The sequence below is a fragment of the Cyanistes caeruleus genome, unplaced genomic scaffold (genome assembly GCF_971803275.1).
Source record: "Cyanistes caeruleus unplaced genomic scaffold, bCyaCae1.hap1.1 HAP1_SCAFFOLD_91, whole genome shotgun sequence".
Lineage (NCBI taxonomy): Eukaryota > Metazoa > Chordata > Aves > Passeriformes > Paridae > Cyanistes > Cyanistes caeruleus.
The window spans coordinates 1,211,918-1,232,197 of NW_028255895.1; the positions used below are offsets into that span (position 1 = coordinate 1,211,918).

Consider the following 20,280-nt stretch of genomic DNA (forward strand, 5'->3'; position numbering starts at 1 on the left):
TCTGTCATTAGATCTTCTCCTCCCATTTCACATCTCTCCGAGGTGTGTATTGGTCACTGAGCTTAGGGATTTTATTTTTAAGGATAAGTCATTCAAAGGCAGAAGTCTTCTTCATCTGTCTCTGTGAGCCTTCCTGGAAAACAGTTTTCTCTTTGCCCCCCAAAGCTTCAAAATCTTCACTCAACTCAATTCCAGCAACTCACAGTATCACAAGTACTCTCTGTCTTTTGCTCAAAAGTTACACTTTGAATACTCTATTCTTCCCAACACTCATCATGAATTAAAGGAGTCTTTTTATACTATTATTGTCTATCTCCATAGCTTTACCAGAAAGATATTTCAGCTGTAAAGCATCTCCTTATTCTCTCTTTCTTATTTAAACTTAACTCTTTTCTTCACTGTTTTTGGTGGTTCTATGATGTCTTCTCTATGTTGATTGTCTCTCTCTGTTTTTCTGAGAAAAGGAGTAATCTGTATGTTTATCCAGGTAGTAAAAGAATTAAAAGCTTTAGGAAAACTGCAAGAGTTCATGGTGTTAAGTTTCAGTCTAGCAGCTAAAACTGAAAACCAAGCTTGGCTGACGAGCGCTGCTTCTTTTCCCCCTCCTCTCCTCCACCCCGCGGCCTTGTCGGCCTGGAGAGGGAGGGAGGAGGCTGAGACAGAGCCTTGTTACCTCCTCAGAAGCCGGAAACCAAAGAGAATAAGAGAATTCTGTCTGTACTTCTTAAGGGGGTGTTTACAAGTTGAATTCACTTTTTAATAGTCAGATCTGCTGTCAGTTCTTGGAAATGACTCATAATTGGTCAGGAGGAAAAACTCCCATCAGCCACTAGCAGCTTCAACTTCTCTTCTTTCTAAGCTGTCTTAAAAGTAAAGCTACCCTATGACAGCTCTCTTGTTCTCTTTGGTTTCTGGCTTCTGACGAGGTAACAGGCTCTGTCTCGGCCTCCTCCCCCCTCCAGGCCGGACAAGGCCGCAGAGGGCGGGGGGGAGAAACGGAGCCGGCCGGCCTGGCTTGGTTTGCAGTTTCTGCTGCTGGACTGAAACCTGACACCATCAACATCTGCAGCTTTCCAAGACTTTAATTCTTTTACTACCTGGATAAAACGTACAGATTACTCCTTTTTCCCAGAGAGACAGAGAGAGACAGACAATCAACATAAAGACGACATCATAAAACCATCAAAAACTGTGATGAAAGGAGTTAAGTTTTAGATGCGGAAGAGAGAATAAGGAGATGCTTTAATTAAACTGAAATATTTTTCTGTTAAAGCTATGGAGATGGACAATAGTGTGCTGAAAAAGAGCTCCTTTAATTCATGACAGAGTATATTGGGAGGAATGGAGTGTTCAAAGTGTGGAATTTGAGCAAATAGTGAAGTGATTGTGATGCTGTGAGATACTGAAACAGAGGGAGAAGTAATAGTTGAAGATTTGTGGCCTTTTGAGAGGCAAAGAGAAAACTTCTCTTTCCAGGGAGGCTCACAGAGACAGATGAAGAGAACTTTTGCCTTTGAATAACTCATCCTTAAAAATGACATCCCAAGACTCATTTGACCCATAACACACCTCAGAGTGATGTGAAATGGGAGGAGTGAACTGCTGACAGATTTTTTCCAGGCAGCTGGCATCAGAGAAATAGAAAACTATAACAGAAATGGTTTTCTTGCGAAAAACTCCATAGATTAGCAGAAGACTTCTGTTTCTCTACAAAGCTGATGAAAAGACTCTAGCAGTAATTGGGAGTGTTTTAAACACCAAAGTTCCAAGTTTTTTGTCTCTATGTTTTCATGTGAACAAAGGAATGGTTGGGTAGTGGGGGAGAAAGAGGTTTTCTGGAAGTTATTCTGGTTTTCTTATTCTTGTAGTTCTGTTAAAAAACTTTCTTTATTCCTTTTAAGTCTCTTTTGCTCTTGTTCTAATGTATATCTCACAGCAAGAAATAAGTAAGTTTTCTTGTAATTTTTTAGCTACTGCTTTAAAACCATGACATTTATTTGGTGCGTTGGCTGGGAAACGAAATTAGCAAATCTAAACCACAACATTGTGCTGCACCCCAGGGCCAGGCTCTGCCTCTCTTTGCTCTGGCTGCTGCTTCCAAGCTGTCCTCTGTGATTTGGATTTGCAAGCCACCTCTCTGACCAGCTTCCACTTTGCTTGAAAAATTCAGCACCATGTGGGTGGCTGAACAAGTCCCAGAGCTGGGGAGAAGGATTTGAGATGCAATTTGCATCCCAGAGTTGTTACAGTGGGGAAAATGTCACATCCCTCCTGTGCCTGGAGCTGCTAATCTTGTTGCAAATATTGAAAACCTCTTTAGCTTCTCTCATTCTACCTAAATTTGATGACTGCTTTGATTTCACACCTCTTTCATGCAGGTTTTTCCTCTGTCCTTGGCTAGAATTGTCAGGCCTGAGAAATTTTGTTGAGCCTTGGGACAGCTCCCATCATCTCTCCCTGCTCCTAATGCTGCTTTGAATTCTCTTGGGAATGTGAGCATGAGGGAAACTGGGGGGACTTTAGTGAGAGGAAAAGTGAGGCACAGAGGCTGAAGTGCAAATGCAGAGTGTGCAGGGTCAGCACAGTCTGCAGTGCTGTGGGGATTTGGGCCATGCAAACAGATGTTTCTTCTCTGGGAATGGCTGATTCCTTTGGTGTGTCTCCTCCTGAAATTGCTGTGCACCAGGGCTGGTGCTGGAGCTGCAGCAGCACAAAGTTGCCAGGGAGCCGTGTGGGAGCCAGTGGGAATCATTTCTTTGCTGCTTTGGATGAAAAGTTGTGACATGAATCTCAGTGTCAGGGAGGTGCCACGTTCATGCTGCTGCAGTGCCCACACACGGTGTCTGGAGACAGCTCAGGAGAAAATGAAGAAAGGCCAGGATGAAATCCCATCTGCTACTGAACTCTATCAGAAAGTGCTTGGGAGTGAAGTGTGTGAAGTGACTGGGGAGAGCTGGATAGAAGGGACAGCTCTGAGCAGTGTGTGGTACATCACTGACATCCTTGCAGTGATCTTTGCACAGCGATGAAAAAGTATCAGTTTGCATGGCCTGAATCTGTGGGTCTGGAAATTCTGCGTGTTGCCCAAGCTGTGCTGAGCTCACCTGGCTCTGAAATAGCTGAAATATCATCTCTGCACCTTAGGCAGGAAGAGCATCAGAGTTCTGAAGAGATGAATAAAAATCAGTCATAACCCAGAAGCAAACCTTGGCAATAGACGTGTGGCAGGTGAGGAGACTGAAAGCTTTCATTCTTGTCCTGGGAGAATGAATTCAGCAATAAAAAATCCTGTCTCTTGGCATTAAAATACTTTAGTTTCAGCTCTGCCCCAGCCCATCAATGTCCCTGTGTGGTTGGGGGTTGTTCTTCCCCTGTAGCTCTCTGCAGGTTGGTGCTAATTCAAGATGTTCTGGCAGGTTCCAATGTTTTGGTGCCCGAGCAGGGAGTGCAGAACAGGGATTACAAGTGCTGACATTTGCTGGGCTAGAAAGTCCAAGGGACAAATTTGTGCCGATTAAGGTCTCCCCTTTAACTAGGAGGAACGATTGATGTTTTGCTTGTAGCAGAGTGTGGTGAGAGAGGGGGTTTCCAAAGGAAATCTTGGTGCATGTGGGCCAGAGGCCCCTGTGCTGAGGCTCCCTCCAGGCTGGCTCCAGCCACTCAGGGTGCCCAGGAAGCAGGCTGCCCGCAGCCCAGTGCAGCCTCCTTAGCCCTGGGGCTAGCCAGGGAAGAGCCATGGATGAGGCTGAGCCCTGCTCCCATGTGGGATGCCATGGGACAGGGCCCACTGGGATTTGCCCCTCCAGCTACCAAGTGTGTGCAGAGAAACTGCAAGGAGAGGGTGAGCTCTGTCAGTGGGACCCCCTGTGCACAGGGAGCCCACTCCTGGGGTGGCTGTGCCAGCTCCCGCAGGGACATCCAGCCCTGGGAACCTGGAGCGAGTGGAAAGCACAACTTTGCAAATGTGCCCGAGGCAAATGCAAAGAGAACTGGGGTGTGAAAAACAAAGAATGTTTATTGGTGGAAGAAAAGGAACAAGAATGAACTACACAACATATTTACATTGTAAGAATATTGGTAACAACAACAACAAACTATAGAACCTATTTACCTAAGAACATATCTAACAAAACTACATGAAACGTATTTACAGAACACTACAGCAAACTCTAAAACATCTATCAGAACACAACAACTGTAAAACGTATATACAGCAGGGTGGCATCTGTGTCCGGGATGTGCCTCAGTCCTGGAAGAAAAACAAGTAGCACGGTCAGTGCAGTCAGGCATGGAGGGGTGTTCCATGTGCTGCCAGGCTGGGACACTGGCACAGTGGGACTCTGCTGCCAGAAGTGAGGCTGGCTGGGGCTGGGGGCTGTGGCCCAGGCACTGGAACAGGGCTTGTGTGGCCCAAAGCAAGCCCAGGCCAGGCCAGGGATGGCCAGCAGAATCCAGTGCATGGGCTAGCGTGTCCCTGAGCAGGGAGTGCCCAGCCCAGCCCCAGCCTGGCAGCAGAGGACCCACTCTGCTTGTGGGGAGCACCTGCCTGTTCTGCTGCTGGCATCGCTCTTCATCCCAACACCATGTCCTCCTCCTCGTCTTCCATATCAATCTCCATCTCCTCAATGTGCTCTTCCATGTCCACCTCCATTTCTTCCTCTCCCGTCTCCTGTCCATCCACTTCCATGTCCTCTTCTGTATCAATCTGTGTATCCACTTCCATCTCTTCCTCCATCTCTTTCACATCCATCTCCATCTCCTCCTCTGTGTCTGTGGCAGCCTGCAGAGGTAGCAAAATCTCCCAGTGGGGTCCCTTTCCCACACTGTCCCACAGAGCTCCAGCCCAGCCAGGCAGCTGCGGGGTGTCCACCTCCGTGGAATAGTACCATACCTTCTTTGGAGCAAATGCAGACATCCTGCAGGGATGGAGAGCAAAATGCACTCAACGGGGAGCTTTGGGGACTGCTGGGGGTATGAGGGAGCAGGTGACAGCAAGGTGACAGGGGTAGGCCTGGAGCAGGGTGAAGAGCGTGCTGACACAAGGAGCCAAGGGTTGTGTTGTGGCCGTTGCTGGATGCTGGAAGTTCTAGCTGGAGCGTGCACTGTGACATCAGTGCCAGGAGCCCAGGCCCAGGCTGAAGTGGACAAGGGAGATGCTAGAATGATGGAATCCCTGGGTGCTTGGGCTTGGAAGGGACCCTAAAGACCATCTTGTTCCAAGCTGAGCAATCTTCCCCCAGAACAGGCTGCTCAGAGCCCTGCTCCCAGCTGGCCTTGGATGTTGCCAAGGATGGAGCATCCCCAGCCTCTGTGCCCAGCCTGGGCCAGTGGCCCAGCAGCCTGAGTGGAAAAGAGCAGCTGCATTAGATCCAACTTCAATCTCACTCCTGCAGTTGAAAGCCTTCTTCTCTCTGTGCCCATCTTTCCTAGAGCTGCAGGGAGGCCTCCCCAGCCCCTTCTCTTTCCAGGCTGAGCATCCCCAGCCCCACATGGACAGCACTCAGATCCGTGGGGGTCGAGGCTAAAGGGTGGCAAACGGCATCAGGAAGTGAGAGATGGAAGCTTTTGGAGATGGAAGGTTTGCCTCTAAATGGAGAAAAGAAATGAAAGTGGAGGGGAAAATGGTGGGACTCTGTCTTTGTTCTAACTGGGGAAGATTTTCTTTTCTTCTTTTCTGTCGTGCTGCCCCGAGTTTTGTTGTTTGAAAGGAGGTTTGGCAAAATATCCATTGTCTTCTCCATTGGTGAAACACTGAGCAAAGTCTAGGCAAGCTGATGATGCAGGGCAAAACCTGCAAATATCTACTGGTGATCGTGATCCTGGGGAATGCAGCTAAAGCCAGCCAAAAGCAATTTCTGGAAAGTCAAGCCTGGTTTACATTTTCTGGAGTTTGGCTGTGCCAAATTCACCAGTCATTTCTAAAAGGAAAAAAACTCCAACCAAAGCAGACAAAAACACAAACAAACAAACCCAAAGAAACCAATCAAACAAATCGATTAAAAACCCCAAAGCAAACCAAAGTAAATGAGAAGTTAGGATTGGTTGTAAGGATATCACAGCAGGCACATGGCTGCTTCCTACGGGATCACCACCTAAAGCCACCTTGAACAACTTCTCCAAAATATATCCAACAGGAGAAATCGAAAAAGTGATCCATGGCAGCTTTGGGGGCAGCTCTGCATTGTGGTGAAGGATGAGCATGCAGTGGTACAGATGCAGCATTGCCCACCCTCCAGGCTGCTGTTTGCTCTGCTGAAAGACTCTTGCAGGACTGTGGCCCCTCTCCATGCAATGGAAATCATTGCCACAGCTCTCAGTTGAGGCACTGGCATTTCCAGAGCCAGATTCAGGCACAATCCTACAGCCTGCTGAGCGTCTGGGAAAGATCCTGAGCATCTTCAGGCCTAGAAGCACAAAATAGCTCAGGCTCTCCCTGAACTGGGTTTTCAGGGCAGCTTTCCATATCTCTGCAAGATTGCTTCATCCCTCAACACGTCTGACTTTATGTCCAATGATGCATTTGGGTTCCTTCCTTCCTCCTGTGTGCCCGTGAGTAAACTTCCACGTGGATGGAGGAGATTGTGTACAGGACAATTGATTCCAGGATTGCCATTTGGCTTCACTGCCACTCAGCTGAACATGGTCCTTATCTAAGAAAGACTTCCAAGAAATGGGTAGGAGTTTTGGCTGTGAGAGGAGCAGAAAGCACATTTTCTGCACCAAATTGCCAGCTGATGCAGTTTCCCTGCCAAAATAGTGATTGCCATTCATCTTTCTGGGGAGAATGTGAAGACCCATTCAGAGATGCCAGGTTCAGCTGGCCTGTGGCTTTGTGTACCTCATTTCACATGTCCAATTTCAAGGGCCACTAAAGGAGGCTCATGTTTGCCTTGCTACCCAGAAGTGCTGTAGGTATTTCCAGGAGAAAAAGAAAAAAATCACTGTCCTGTGGTGTGGTAGAAATGCCAGCACAACTGTGACTCTGTGAGCAAAGACAGCCAGTGCTTTTTGGGGCTGCAGCAGCTGAGAGTATGGCAGAGCGGTTTTGATATTCTTTTTAGAGTCCTGAAAACATTGTTCCCAAAACAATCTTTCTCCTGTCTTCTGTCCTAAACTGTGGAATAGAGAAAATGGAAAGGAGCAGAGGTTGGTTTCAATTGGCTTTTTCACTTTGAAGTCTTCAAATAGTGTCAGCCTGATGCATGATCCTTTAGAAATTGGATGAGTAGCACCTATTTCATCCCAGCAGAGAGGTGGGATTGAAGACATCCAACAACAGAAATACTGGATGTGTAAGAGCTCAGGTTTCCACCCCTCACACCCTGGTGTCTCGCTGAACTATTTTAAGCAGCCTCAGCCAGATACATTAAAATACTGCTTCAAACAACAACAGAATAAAAATGTTCCACCAAATGGGGAAAAATAAGAAAGGTGGGTGGCAGCCCTTTCTGAAGAGCTCGTGTTGATTTTGCAAAGTCAGATGCAAACAAGTTTTGCCATATTTCTTTCCTAGAAAAATGTAGCTATTTGATAGAAATCCATCTCTGAGGCTGCTAAGTTTGGTATGATTTTAGATCTGGGAGGAACAGAACAGGTTGCAGAGAAGCTGTGATTGTCTCACCCTTGGAAGGGTTCAAGGCCAGGTTGGATGGGGCTTGGAGCAAGCTGGTCTAGGGGAAGGTGTCCTGAGTGTGCTGAGAGCTGGAACAAGAGGAGCTTTAAGGTCCCTTCCAAGCCAACACATCCTGGGAGTCCATGGAGAGAAACTGTGAGTTTTCCTGAGATGCTGCCTTTGCAAGGGCAAGTCCCAAACACCCCAGGGAGTTTGAAATGCCCTGAGCAGAACCCAGCTGTGCTTTCTCATAGGTTGTCGCGGCGGTGGAGGTGTCAGGGGTGCCGCGACTCCCGGGGAAGCGTTCCACGGTTGGGCTGCCCGGGGCACAGACACATCCTCTGCCCGGCGAGTGATTTCAGCTCAGCTCAGCTCGGCGGCAGCGTGCAGGCGACACGGAGGGAGAGAGCAGAGCGCTGTGTGGCGTTCCGCAGAGAACTGGCCTTTATTACAGCCGGGCCCTCGGCGAAGGGAGCCAGTGACAGCAGCTCTCTGGAACAGGGGAAAAACTGGGGGATTTATAGGGGAGGAGAGGGGCGGGGGAAACTGGGATACAGGTATGGGGTGGGATGGCAGGGGAGAACAGCAATGGAGTGTAACAGTTTAACAGAACTAACTCAAAGATTGCTGGCAGTGATACTTCTGTCTCAGAGAAAAGTGCCTTGCCTCCAAGGGAGGGCCAGGATCTCTGAATTAGCTGATTTCCTGGCCCCCACAACTCCCCCTTCTTTACTTCTTAAAAAGGCATCTCCCAGAGATTTGGCTAATAACTTCTTAAAACAGGAAAACATACATAGGAAAATAATAATGATTAGGAAAACCCAAAAACTGTTTTTGAGGAGGGAGGCAACCCATCCTTTGAGTCCCCAGCTCCCAAAAAGGTCTTCAGACCACTGGGGCTCCTTTTCAGTCTGGAGTTCCTGGAGCGCGTGTTGGAGTCTCTGGATGCGGGCGTGGATGCCTTCGCTGGGGCAGGCAGGGTGACAGAGGGTTGGTGGCGCTGCCCATGGACAAGCACATGTACTCTTGTTTGAGAGTCTTTGCCAGGGTGATCCACACGTTCTCCAGGGGCTGTGCTACTAGCCAGGCATCCACAGCTGATGTTTTCAGGAGCATCCAGATGGTCAGGAACATCAGGAACTCAAGGATGGTTTTGCTCTCCATTTTCTATAACAAAGCATGAAAGATTAGCTCTGACCTTTTTTTGGGGGGGGGGAATATTTTCTTTTTCCCCTTCCTCTCCTGTCTTCCCCCTCTTTCTAAAACAAAATAACTATAAGTGAGGAACGGGTACTGGGGATGAGGTGTTGTTTGCTGGTGGGGCTGTTTTGTGCATCGGGGACACATGACCAGACACCAGCAGCAGCACTGAGGTGCATTTTGGTGTAAATTGGCAATTTGGGTTAGGTAATGAGGGTAAGAAGGGAAGTTTAATAATTGATATGTAAATTATACAACAAGAGAGTATAAAACATGTTCAGCTCAAAAAACCAAGAAGGGTCAGATTTGGGTCTGTGTACCCCTGACACCCAGAACCCTTAATAAAGCACCTGCATATAATCATTCTGTGATGATGTGTGTTCCTGAATGCCAACAATTTCATCAGATTTTACTGGAATTTTGTGGGATTTTTCTGGAATTTTGTAGATTTTGTGGAATTTTGTGGGATTTTGTGGGATTTGGAGGAGACTTGAAGAATTTTGTGGGATATTTCTGGAATTTGGTGGAAATTGGAGGAGATTTTGTGAAATGTTTCTGGAATTTGGTAGGGTTTTGAGAAGATTTCTCTAATTTTGTGGATTTTTCTGGAATTTTGTGGGATGTTTCTGCAATTTTGTGGGATGTTTCTGGAATTTTGTGGGAATTTCTTGGAATGCTGTGGAATTTTCTGCAATTTTGTAGGATTTTGAAAAGACTTGAAGGATTTTGAGGGATTTTTCTTAGATTTTGTGGAGATTTTGTGGAGATTTTGTGGGATTTTTCTTGAATTTTGTGGGGCATTTAAATAATTTTGCGGGGTGTTTCTGGATTTTTTGGGGCTTTTCAAGAATTTTGAGGGATTTTTCTGGAATTTTGTGGAAATTGGAGGACATTTTGTGGGATATTTCTTGGAATTTGGTAAGGTTTTGAGAAGATTTAAGGAATTTTGTGTGATTTTTTTGTCATGGAGTAGCTTTACCTTTAAGACAGCTTAGAAAGAAGAGAAGTTGAAGCTGCTGGTGGCTGATGGGAGTTTTTCCTCCTGACCAATTATCAGTCATTTCTAAGAATTGACAGCAGATCTGACCATTAAAAAGTGAATTCAACTTGTAAACACCCCCTTAAGAAGTACAGACAGAATTCTCTTGCCCTCTTTAGTTTCCAGCTTCTGACAAGGTAGCAGGACTGTGTCTCGGCCTCCTCCCTCCCTCTCCAGGCCGACAAGGCCGCGGGGTGGAGGGTGAGAAGGGGAAGAGAAGCAGCGCTGGTCAGCCGAGCTTGGTTTTCAGTTTTTGCTGCTAGACTGAAACTTAACACCATGAACTCTTGCAGTTTTCCTAAAGCTTTTAATTCTTTTACTACCTGGATGGACATACAGATTACTCCTTTTCTCAGAAAGACAGAGAGAGAAACAATCAACATAAAAGAGACATCATAGAACCACCAAAAACAGTGAAGAAAAGAGTTAAGTTTAAATAAGAAAGAGAGAATAAGGAGATGCTTTACAGCTGAAATATCTTTCTGTTAAAGCTATGGAGATGGACAATAATAGTATAAAAAGACTCCTTTAATTCATGATAAGAGTATTGGGAGGGATAAGATATTCAAAGTGTAACTTTTGAGCAAAAGAGAGAGAGTACTTGTGATACTGTGAGTCGCTGGAATTGAGTTAAGTGAAGATTTTGAAGCTTTGGGGGGGCAAAGAGAAAACTGTTTTCCAGGAAGGCTCACAGAGACAGATGAAGAAGACTTCTGCCTTTGAATGACTTATCCTTAAAAATAAAATCCCTAAGCTCAGTGACCCATACACACCTCGGAGATGTGAAATGAGAGGAGAAGATCTAATGACAGATTTCTGGGCAGCAGGCATTAGAGAAATAGAAAACTATGACAAAAAATAGTTTTCTCGTGAGAAACTCCGTAAGCTAACAGAAAGAGACTTCTGTTTCTCTACAAAGACTGATGAAAAGACTGTAGCAAGAATTAAGACTGTTTTTAACCACCAAAGTCCTAAAGTTATTTGTCTCTATGTTGTCATGTGTACAGAGAAATAGTTAAGATGTGGAAGATAAGGGAGTTTTCTGAAAGTTTATTCTGGTGTTCTTATTCTTGTAGTTTGTTAATAAACTCTCTTTACTCCTTTTAAGTCTTAAGCCTGTTTTGCTCCTGTTCTAATCCATATCTCACAACAAGAAATAAGTAGTTTTTTTACTTACTAATTTAAAACCACGACAGGGGTGTTTCTGGAATTTTTGGGGCTTTTCAAGAATTTTGAGGGATTTTTCTGGAATTTTGTGGAAAATGGAGGACATTTTGTGGGCTATTTCTTGGTATTTGGTAAGGTTTTGAGAAGATTTAGGGAATTTTGTGTAATTTTTTAGTATTTAGTGGATTTTTCTATTGTTTTGTGGGATTTTGAGGAGATTTAAGGAATTTTGAGGGATTTTTGTGGTATTTTGAGGGATTTTGAAGATATTTTCTAGGATTTTTTTGAGGTTTATGGAATTTTGTGGAAAATTTGTGGAATGTTGTGGGATTCCTGTGGAATTTTGTAGGAATTTAAGAAAATTTAAATAATTTTGTGGGATTTTTGTGAAATTTTTTAAGATTTTGAGGAGATTTGAGGAATTTTGAGGTTTTTTTGTGGAATTTTGTAGGATTTTGTGAGATCTATGGAATTTTGTGGAAATTTTGTGGAATTTCATAGAAATTTGTGGAAATTTGTGGGATTCATCTGGAATTTTGTACGGATTTGAGGAGATTTAAATAATTTTGTGGGCTTTTTATTGGATTTTGTGGGATTTTGTGGTATTTTTATGAAAATTAAATAATTTTGTAGGATTTTTCTGGAGTTTTGTGGGAATTTTGTGGATTTTTTTGCATTTTTAATGGAATTTTGGGGGATTTTTATGGGATTATTAAAAAATTTAAGTAGTTCTGTGGGATTTTTTGTAAAATTTTGTTGGATTTTTCAAGAAATTTAGGGCATTTTGTAGAATTTTTGTAAAATTTTGTGGGATTTTGAGGGATTTCTGGGAATTTTTAGGGATTTCTGTGGAATTTTTGGGATTTTGAGGAATATGGGGAATTTTTGTGAAATTTTGTGCAGTTTGTTTGGAATTTGTTGGGATTTTGAGATTTTAAATTTTTTTTGAAGATTTTTGAGGAATTTTGGGGGATTTTGAGGAGGTTTATGGGATTTCATGGAATTTTGTATGATGTTTCTGGAAATTTGTGGGATTTTGAGGAGATCTAAATAATTTTGTGGTATTTCTGTAAAATTTTGTGGGATTTTGGTGAGATTTAAATAATTTTGTGGGATCTTAGTGGAACTTTTGCGGAATTTTGTGGGATTTTTGTGGAATTTTGTAGGATTTTGACGAGATTTGTAGAATTTTGTGGGATGTTTCTTGAATTTTGTGGGATTTTGAAAAGATTTAAATAATTGTGTGGGATTCTTGTGGAATTTTGTAGGATCTTGTGGAGGTTTATGGAATTTTGTGGAAATTTTGTAGAGTTTTGTAGAAATTTCGTGGAATTTTGTGAGATTCATCTGGAATGTTTTAGGAATTTGAGAAAATTTAAATGATTTTGTGGGATTTTGTTGGATTTTGAGGAGATTTAGGGAATTTTATGGAATTTTTGTGGGATGTTTTTGGGATTTTGTGGGAGGTTTCTTGAATTTGGTGGATTTTGAGGAGATTGAAATAGTTTTGTGAGATTTTCTGGAGATTTATAGAATTTTGTGGAAATTTTCTCGGATTCTTCCCAAAATTTGTGGGATGTTTCTGAAATTTTGTGGATTTTTTTTTCTGAAATTTTGTGGGATTTTAGGAGATTTAAATAAATTTGGGGGATTTTGTGGAGATTTAGGTTGTTATATTCTTGTGGTTTTAAAGCAGTAAGTAAAAAAATTACTAGAAAACTCACTTATTTCATGCTGTGAGATATGGATCAGAACAAGAGCTAAACAGGCTTAAAACTTAAAAGGAAATAAAGAAAGTTTATTAACAAAACTACAAGAATAAGAACACCAGAATAAACTTCCAGAACAACCCTTTTAACCCCCACTACCCAACCATTTCCTTGTTAACATGACAACATAGAGACAAAAAAACTTGGAACTTTGGTATTTAAAACAGTCCCAATTCCTGTTAGAGTCTTTTCATCACCGTTTGTAGAGAAACAGAAGTCGTCTTCTGCTAATCTATGGAGTTTTTCACACGAAAACCATTTCTGTTACAGCTTTCTATTTTCCTGATGCCAGCTGCCCAGAAATCTGTCACAGTTCACTCCTCCCATTTCACATCACTCTGAGGTGTGTATGGGTCAATGAGTCTAGGGATGTCATTTTTAAGGATGAGTTATTCAAAGGCAAAAGTTCTCTTCATCTGTCTCTGTGAGCTTCCCTGGAAACAGAAGTTTTCTCTTTGCCTCTCAAGGCCTCAAATCTTCAACTATTACTTCTCCCCGCTCTGTTCCAGCACCTCACTGTATCACAATTACTCCACCTCTTGCTCAAAATCCACACTTTGAACACTCCATTCCTCCCAATATACTCTGTCATGAATTAAAGGAGCTTTTTCAGAACATTATTGTCCATCTCCATAACTTTAACAGAAAAATATTTCAGCTTAATTAAAGCATCTCCTTATTCTCCACCTCTTCTGAAGCTTAATTCTTTTCTTTACTGTCTCTTATAGTTGATGAAGTCTCTTTACATCTTGATTCCTCTCTTTTTCTCTCTCTGGGTAAAAGGATTAATCTGCAAGTCTCATCTGGGTAATGAAAAGGTTAAAATCTTGCCCAGGCTTTGTAGATGGTTGTGTGATCTCTGCCGGAGCAGCGGCTGGAGCTGTGTGCGCTGGAAGATTCTTCATGGCTGCTCTGGAGAGTGTGGTCACTGTCTCAGCCCGCTGCAGCTCAAGAGCTTTTTCTTTCTTTCCTGGGCAGTCTGTGGTGAATTCAGTCGCAGCAAAAAGTGCAGCCGAGCCAGGGAGCGGCCTGGCCCGGCCAGAGCCCGGGGCAAGCCCCGCAGGCCCCATCTCCCGGCCGGGAGCCGCGGCAGGCCCAGCCCAGCCCCTGCCCGGGCCGCATGGGCTGGGCCGGGGACGGGAAGCCAGCTGGAGCTCAGTTACCTTTCACAGCCAGCAAACCAAGAGACAAAGAAATTCCCAGCCTTAGGGCTTAAGTGCTGTTCACAGCTTGATCTCACTTTGCAGTGCTTAAAACTGCTGTCAATTCTTAGAAATGGCCAGCTGTTGGCGAGGAGACAAACTCCCATCAGCCACCAGTGATTTTTACCTCCTTAGGTGTTTGACTTTGTTTTCTTTAATGCCAATCTATCACAACACCGTAGTACAGCCTGGGCTGGAGAGGGCACAGTGATGGGCAGCAGCTGCAAGGCCCTGCCAGAGGCAACTTGTACAGCCCTTTGGTCATGGCTGCTGGGCCTAGGCCTGAGGCCAGCAAGGGACAAGTGACCCTGGCAGCCCTGGGGCCTCATTGCCTCCTTGTCCCTGCCCAGCAGCCTGGCAGGGGCTGCCCCATGGTGCTGCCCTTGGCATTGCACATCCCCACGTGCCAGTGGCTCGGGAAGAGCCCTGAGCAATGAGGGAGGGACAGCATCTGCCTTGCCAGGGGCTGGGGCTCAGCCCTTGGCCCTTGGCATTCCTGAAACACATCCAGCTTTGCTCAGCACCACAGACACCTTTCCCTTGCTTGTCCCCAGCTGCCATCAGGGCCTCCAGTCTTCTGCTCTGCCTGGAACCTGGGGACACTTTCTCACTCGTGTCTCTCATTTCAACTACAAGAAACTTCAGTGTTTCCATCTGACTTTGGGCTCTTGAGAAGTTTCTGGAGCACACTCTGAGGGACTGAGTGTGATGCAAAGAGCCCCAAAGGCCCGAGAGGGTGATGAAAGTGCTGGTGCTGTGTCTGTGCTGCTGAGCTGGGCCGGGCTCCTGGCCCAGAGGCAGCTCCTGGCAAGGGCAGCGCTGCAGAGAGACAGCTGTGGCCAGGAGCAGCTCCTGAGCACAGCCCAGCAGGGCTGGGGCCCTGCCAGGGCAGCTCAGGGACACAGAGAGCAGGCCCAGACAGAGCTGCCAGGGGCTCAGCACTGGCAGGGGCTGTGCGATGTCCCAGAGGGGGCTGTGTCACAGTGGCACCTCTGGGGCTGTGTCCTGGAGCCCCAGAGCAGCTGGGATGTCAGAAAGGGGCTGTGTGACAGCTCCGAGTGGGTTGTGTGAGGTCACAGATGGGGCTGGGACATCACAGAGTTTGTTGTGTGAGGTCACAGAGCAGCTACAGCATCATAGAGGGGATTCTGTGACATCACAGAGCAGGCTGTGACATCACAGAGAGGACTGTGACATTAGACATTAGATACATGACATCACAGAGCAGGCTGTGACATCATGGCATGGCTGTATGACATCACAGACCTGGCTGTGAGATCAAAGTGTGTTCTGTGACATCACAAGGTGTCTGTATGACATCACAAAGAGGGCTGAGTGACATCACTGATGGCCTTGTGACATCACAAAGCTGGCTGTGACATCACAGAGGAGGGTGTGAGGCCATAGAGCACACTCTGCCATCATAGAGGGTGGCTCTGTGACATCTGAGAGTGGTTTGTGACATCAGAGTGTCACTGTGTAGCATCATAGAGCAGGCTGTGACATCACAGTAGACTGTGACAATATCTGCTGTCTTTGTGACATTACAGTCTTCTGTGACATCCCTCCACAGCTGTATGACGTCACAGGATGACATCCCAGAGTTGTCTCTGTGACATCACAAGGGCTGCCCAGAGTGGGCTGTGACATCACAGGGGCAGTGTGACATCCCAGGTGTCCGTGTGACATCCCAGGGAACTCTGTGACATCCCAGGTGTCTGTGTGACATCACAGGGGGCAGTGTGACATCACAGGGGCAGTGTGACATCACAGGGGGAAATGTGAGGTCACAGGTGTCTGTGTGACATCACAGGGGCAGTGTGACATCACAGGGGGAAATGTGAGGTCACTGGGGAGGTCACTCCACCCCAGCCCCTCTCACAGTTCCCCCCAGAGAAGTCCAACGCTGCTCCTGCACAGCGGGGTCCCCTGTCCCCCCGGGTTCCCCCACCCCTGGTGCCGCAGCCTCCCCCAGAGGATGTTCCATCAGATCAACCCCAGAGCCTGACACAGGGACGGGGCTGGGGCCGTGGAGGTGGGACAGGGGGACAGGGACCCCCAGGAGCATCCCTGTGTCCCCCAGGGCCAGAGCCTGGGCCAGGGCTCCTTCACCCTGTCACCAACGAGGACTTGAGAGCGTTTGAAAAATCCCCGGCAAGGGAGCAGCAAAAACCAGATTTAATATTAAGTGACAGCAGCACAAAGTTCCTTGGCAAGAGTCACTCTGTAACACCTTGGGCCGGAGCTGATCTGGCTCTGTCACTTTGGGCCGCACCAGGAGTGGGTCACAGCCCAGGAGCAGGATGAGCCCAGCTGTGACTGGAGCACTCGCTCTGTGGCTTTTGGCTGTCAGTCTGCGCTCTGAGGAGACAAGGATGAGAGGGAGGTCTTTTGCATGGGATAACAGAGGATTTATTGCTCTGGGGAATCTTGGGGGCAAAAGACAGAAAATGCGAGCGTGCAACAGCTGAAATAGGGAGGTGGTTCAAAGGGAGGGTACAAAGCATCAGCTAATCAGAGATATCCTGGGGAGGGTAAAAGGCAAGGTTCACAAAATCATCCTCCAATGAAGGAGGTATGGGGGGAAATTGGGTCACATGGACTAATCAAACATCGAAATTTAGGGGATTTCTGAAGTGGAATTCCAAGCATGCAGTGGGTCTAAGGTAGAATTTACAGGTGACTCAGGGTAAATTGACCAAGTGGGGTGGGAGGGTCTCATTTGGACCAAACCTTCAACTGGGGCAATAACAGAACATACCATGAACAAGAAACACACTGCAACAACCACCCTTTGTCCTGTTGTGGCAGGCCCCACTAAAACCTTTGTCCACCGTTGCATTTCCAATGAGCCGGGTTTCCATGGCAATTGCCAGGACAGGTGACCCAGGTGTGGTGTCCCAGTGAGGGTTGCCATGGAAACAGGTGGCAGCACTGACCCTTTCTGTCTGGCTGAGCTGACCTTTGGCCCTGGCAGTGGCATTTGCTGCTGGTTCCACGACACCTGACCAGCCAGCGCGGCACAGGGCAGGTGGCCGTGGCACAAGCCCCCAGCAAGGGATCCCCTCTGGCTCTGGGCAGTGACAGCAGCCCTGAGCAAAGGGCTGGCACAGTGGGGTCAGTGCAGTGACCATGGCAACAGCCCCTTGCAATGGCCCAGGGCAGGTTGGGATGATAATCCACCCTCACATCTGGCCCAGGGCAGCTCTGCAGTGCCCTTCCCCACAGCCTGGCTGCACAGAAGCACTTCCAGGGCTCTCTGCATTTCCCTTCCCTCACTCTTGCCTCACTCACCTCCCAACCACCCACTTGGTGCTTTCAGCTGCAAGGAGTTCAAAGCTTGTCTGTCCTTCAGCAGCTGCTCTAATTCTGCCTTCACCCAACTCTGGGTTTGTGTTTATTGCAGAGCTTCCTGTGTGTCTGAAACATTCCTTGCCTGGTTCTGCCTTGGGGAAGGGGAACCTCCTTGGTGGCACCTTGGGCTGGCACACACTTGAGGAGGGTGTCTGTTTTCCACGGGGAAACTCAGCAGTTTCAGATTGCTAAAATGAAAGAAGAAAACCCCTCTTTGCCTGAGTGCAGCCAGTTGTGTGAGCAAAGCAGATCCCAGAGGAGTGAGGAGAGACAGGATGGGGCTGGGGAATGTGGAGCAAGGTTGTCCACACTGGGTCAGATCTCAAGACACAGCTTCTCTGACCTGGCCACACCTCCTTAGGAGAGACCCTGGATCAATAATGATCACTGAATGCTGCAATCACCTCTGCTCTAAAGTGAACAGGAATAAAAGACACCCTTTAAAATAGGAACACATATTTCCTAGAAGTTCTTTGAACTATTTCTCCATAACTATTGCAGGAAACTTTCCTAAGAACTGCACCAGACCAGAGGGAAATCAAGGCACAGCCATGGTTTGTTGGGACTTGCTTGATCCTAATGAGCCCCGTGGTGCATTTGGAGCTGAGCCCTGGAACCTCAGGGCCTGAGAGGAGATTGCACAAACCTTTCCAGGAGTCCAAGTCAGAGGAAAATATCCAAAGTTTCTCCAAAGATTAATGGGTGCCACTGAGGTCCATCCCCAGCACAGGCTCCTCATGGACTCCTTGGAGGAGAGAACTGGAGGCCAGGATTGCACAGAAACCTCTCAGAGACTCAGTGTGGAAAGGACAATCCAAAGCAGCTGAAAAAGCCCTGAGTATCTCAAAGTATTGATGAGCCCCACTGAGTGTCAATGCAGAGCTCCCAAGGGACTCGTTAAAGCAGATAATTGGGGCCATGATGGCACAAACTTCTCAGAGATTCAGTGTGGGAAGGAAAAAGGAAAGTACCTTAAGAACCTGAAGTACCTTGAAGCATTAATGAGCTCCACTGAGTGTTGTTACTGACAAAGCCTCTCAAGGGACTAATTACAGCAGATAATTGGAGGCCAGGATTGCACAAACTCTCAAAGACTCCAAGGCAAAAGCCAAAGTCCTTTGAAAAAGCTGCAGTCCCTGGGAGCATGAAGGAGCCCCCAGGGCCATTCCTGAGCAAGGCTCCTCAGGGACTCCTTCCAGCAGATCCCTGAGGCCACTGGCATGTGGGCTAGGTGGGATGCTGAGGGCAGGCCAAGGGGGTGACAGTGGCCAGCCTTGCTGGGGCTGTGCCAGGAGGCCCCAGGGCCTCAGGACAAGGTGTCTCCTCACAGCCCTTGCTGGCACAGAGGCTGCTGTGGCCCAGGGCACCAAGACTTGGCTTCTCTTTGTCCCCACCTGTCATCAGTGCCTCCAGTTCTCTGCTCTGCCTGGGGCCTGGGGACACTTTCTCAGTGCTGTCCCTCAGTGGGACCCATTAAAAGGAAAAGAAACTTTGGAGTTCCATTCTGACTTGGAGTTCTTGACAGGTTTCTTCCCCTCCCTCTCAGGGACTGATGTTCAGGGCCTCAGCACAAAGCCCCAAGAGGCTCATTAAAGTCCTGCTGCTGTGTCTGTGCTGCTGAGCTGGGCCGGGCTCCTGGCACAGAGGGCAATCCTGGAAACCAAGAAGAGCTTCAAAAGCACATTTCTCTTGCTGAGCAGCTCTTCTGCCAGCCCAGCAGGGCTGGGGCACTGCCTGCAGCCACCCCGGGCACAGCCCAGAGGCACAGAGAGCTTCAATCAGTCAGGGCTGGGAAGGTGCTGAGAAGTGGCTGGGGCAGAATCCCTGCCAGCCCTTGGCACAGGAAGCCTCTGGCTGCAGGACAATGCAGCTGCAGCTCCTGGAGCCATCTCCTGAAGCTGGAACATGCCAGTGCCTACAGACTCTGTGAGTACATTCTCTGCCTGTCCCTTGTGCAGAGCAGCCAGGGGTGCCCAGGGCTGTCCTGCAGAGCAGGGTCCTGCAGCCCAGGGCGCTGTGCTGGGGCAGGGACTCTGCTGCCTGCCAGGGACAGCTCTCAGCCGGCCCCGGGAGCTGCTCCCAGCGCTGGGGAGAAGCTGTGGGGGGAAGGAGCCACCCTGAGCAGGGCAGGGGCTGCTGCTGAGAGGGGCTGTGTGGGGCAGGGCTGCTCCCAACTCCAGACCTGCCTGGACAGAGCTCCAGAGGACACTTCCCAAAGGAAGGTGAGAATGGGATTGCTGTAAAGATCAGGAGATTTCCTGAGTGTTTTCAATTTCTTTCTTTAAGCAGGGTGGGAAAGTTGCAATGATGACAAAAGGATTTTTACTTTTTATATATTTTAAATATATTTTTAGATTTGTAAACTATTGTTATATAGTTATAAAATCATAATCCTTAAGTAACTCTATTAAGCTGCTATTATATACTTCTATAACTGTTATCCTGATTTAGCTCTAGTACATTTCCTAACCTTTCTCTTAGATTTTAGAACAATAAAGTGACTTTCTAAATAGATTTCTGAAATACTATATAGTCTTATCATCAGAAAGAGGAGCTACAAGAAGAACATTTTGCTTTTTAACTGGAATGTGAGCAGTCATAACAAAAAGTGGGGCAAAGAAACCCTTGGACCAACTCCAATGGGTTGACTCAGGGGCGTGTAACTGGGGCAATGAATCTCCTATTGAATGTTTCTGTTAAATATCCTAATTAATCAACCTTCATAAATTGTTGAAATAAGTGGCTGGGTATGCCACATCCCCACTGGGACACCTGGAAGCTTCCAATTAAACTGGTTTTTACTTTACTGTTCTAACACTGTTAAAATTTTGTGGGTTTTTTCTCTTTTGATTATAGACAACAGGGTGATGAGAGAAGCAGAAGAGGAATTGTAATCCCAGAATCACAGAACATTCTGAGTTGAAAGGGACACACCAG

The 20,280-nt window shown here is 46.9% G+C and overlaps 1 protein-coding gene and 1 long non-coding RNA gene across 4 annotated transcripts in view; one reads left to right on the top strand and one right to left on the bottom strand.

Moving 5' to 3' along the window:
* LOC147646575 (uncharacterized) overlaps positions 1 to 5,060 on the bottom strand; it is a 252,919-nt gene extending 247,859 nt beyond the window's left edge. Inside the window, exons 1-5 of one of the 2 annotated variants that reach the window (XR_015281839.1) lie at positions 4,892 to 5,060; positions 4,547 to 4,780; positions 4,083 to 4,249; positions 3,105 to 3,932; positions 2,134 to 2,843 (exon numbers count right to left, since the gene is read on the bottom strand). This is a non-coding gene — a long non-coding RNA (uncharacterized LOC147646575). Of the gene's footprint in view, positions 1 to 2,133; positions 2,844 to 3,104; positions 3,933 to 4,082; positions 4,250 to 4,513; positions 4,781 to 4,891 lie in introns of those variants that run through there. The other variant, XR_015281838.1, reaches the window with a different exon arrangement.
* Positions 1 to 20,280, top strand: part of LOC147646572 (maestro heat-like repeat-containing protein family member 7) — a 386,235-nt gene that overhangs the window by 332,329 nt on the left and 33,626 nt on the right. The gene's annotated exons all lie outside the window — the stretch shown is intronic.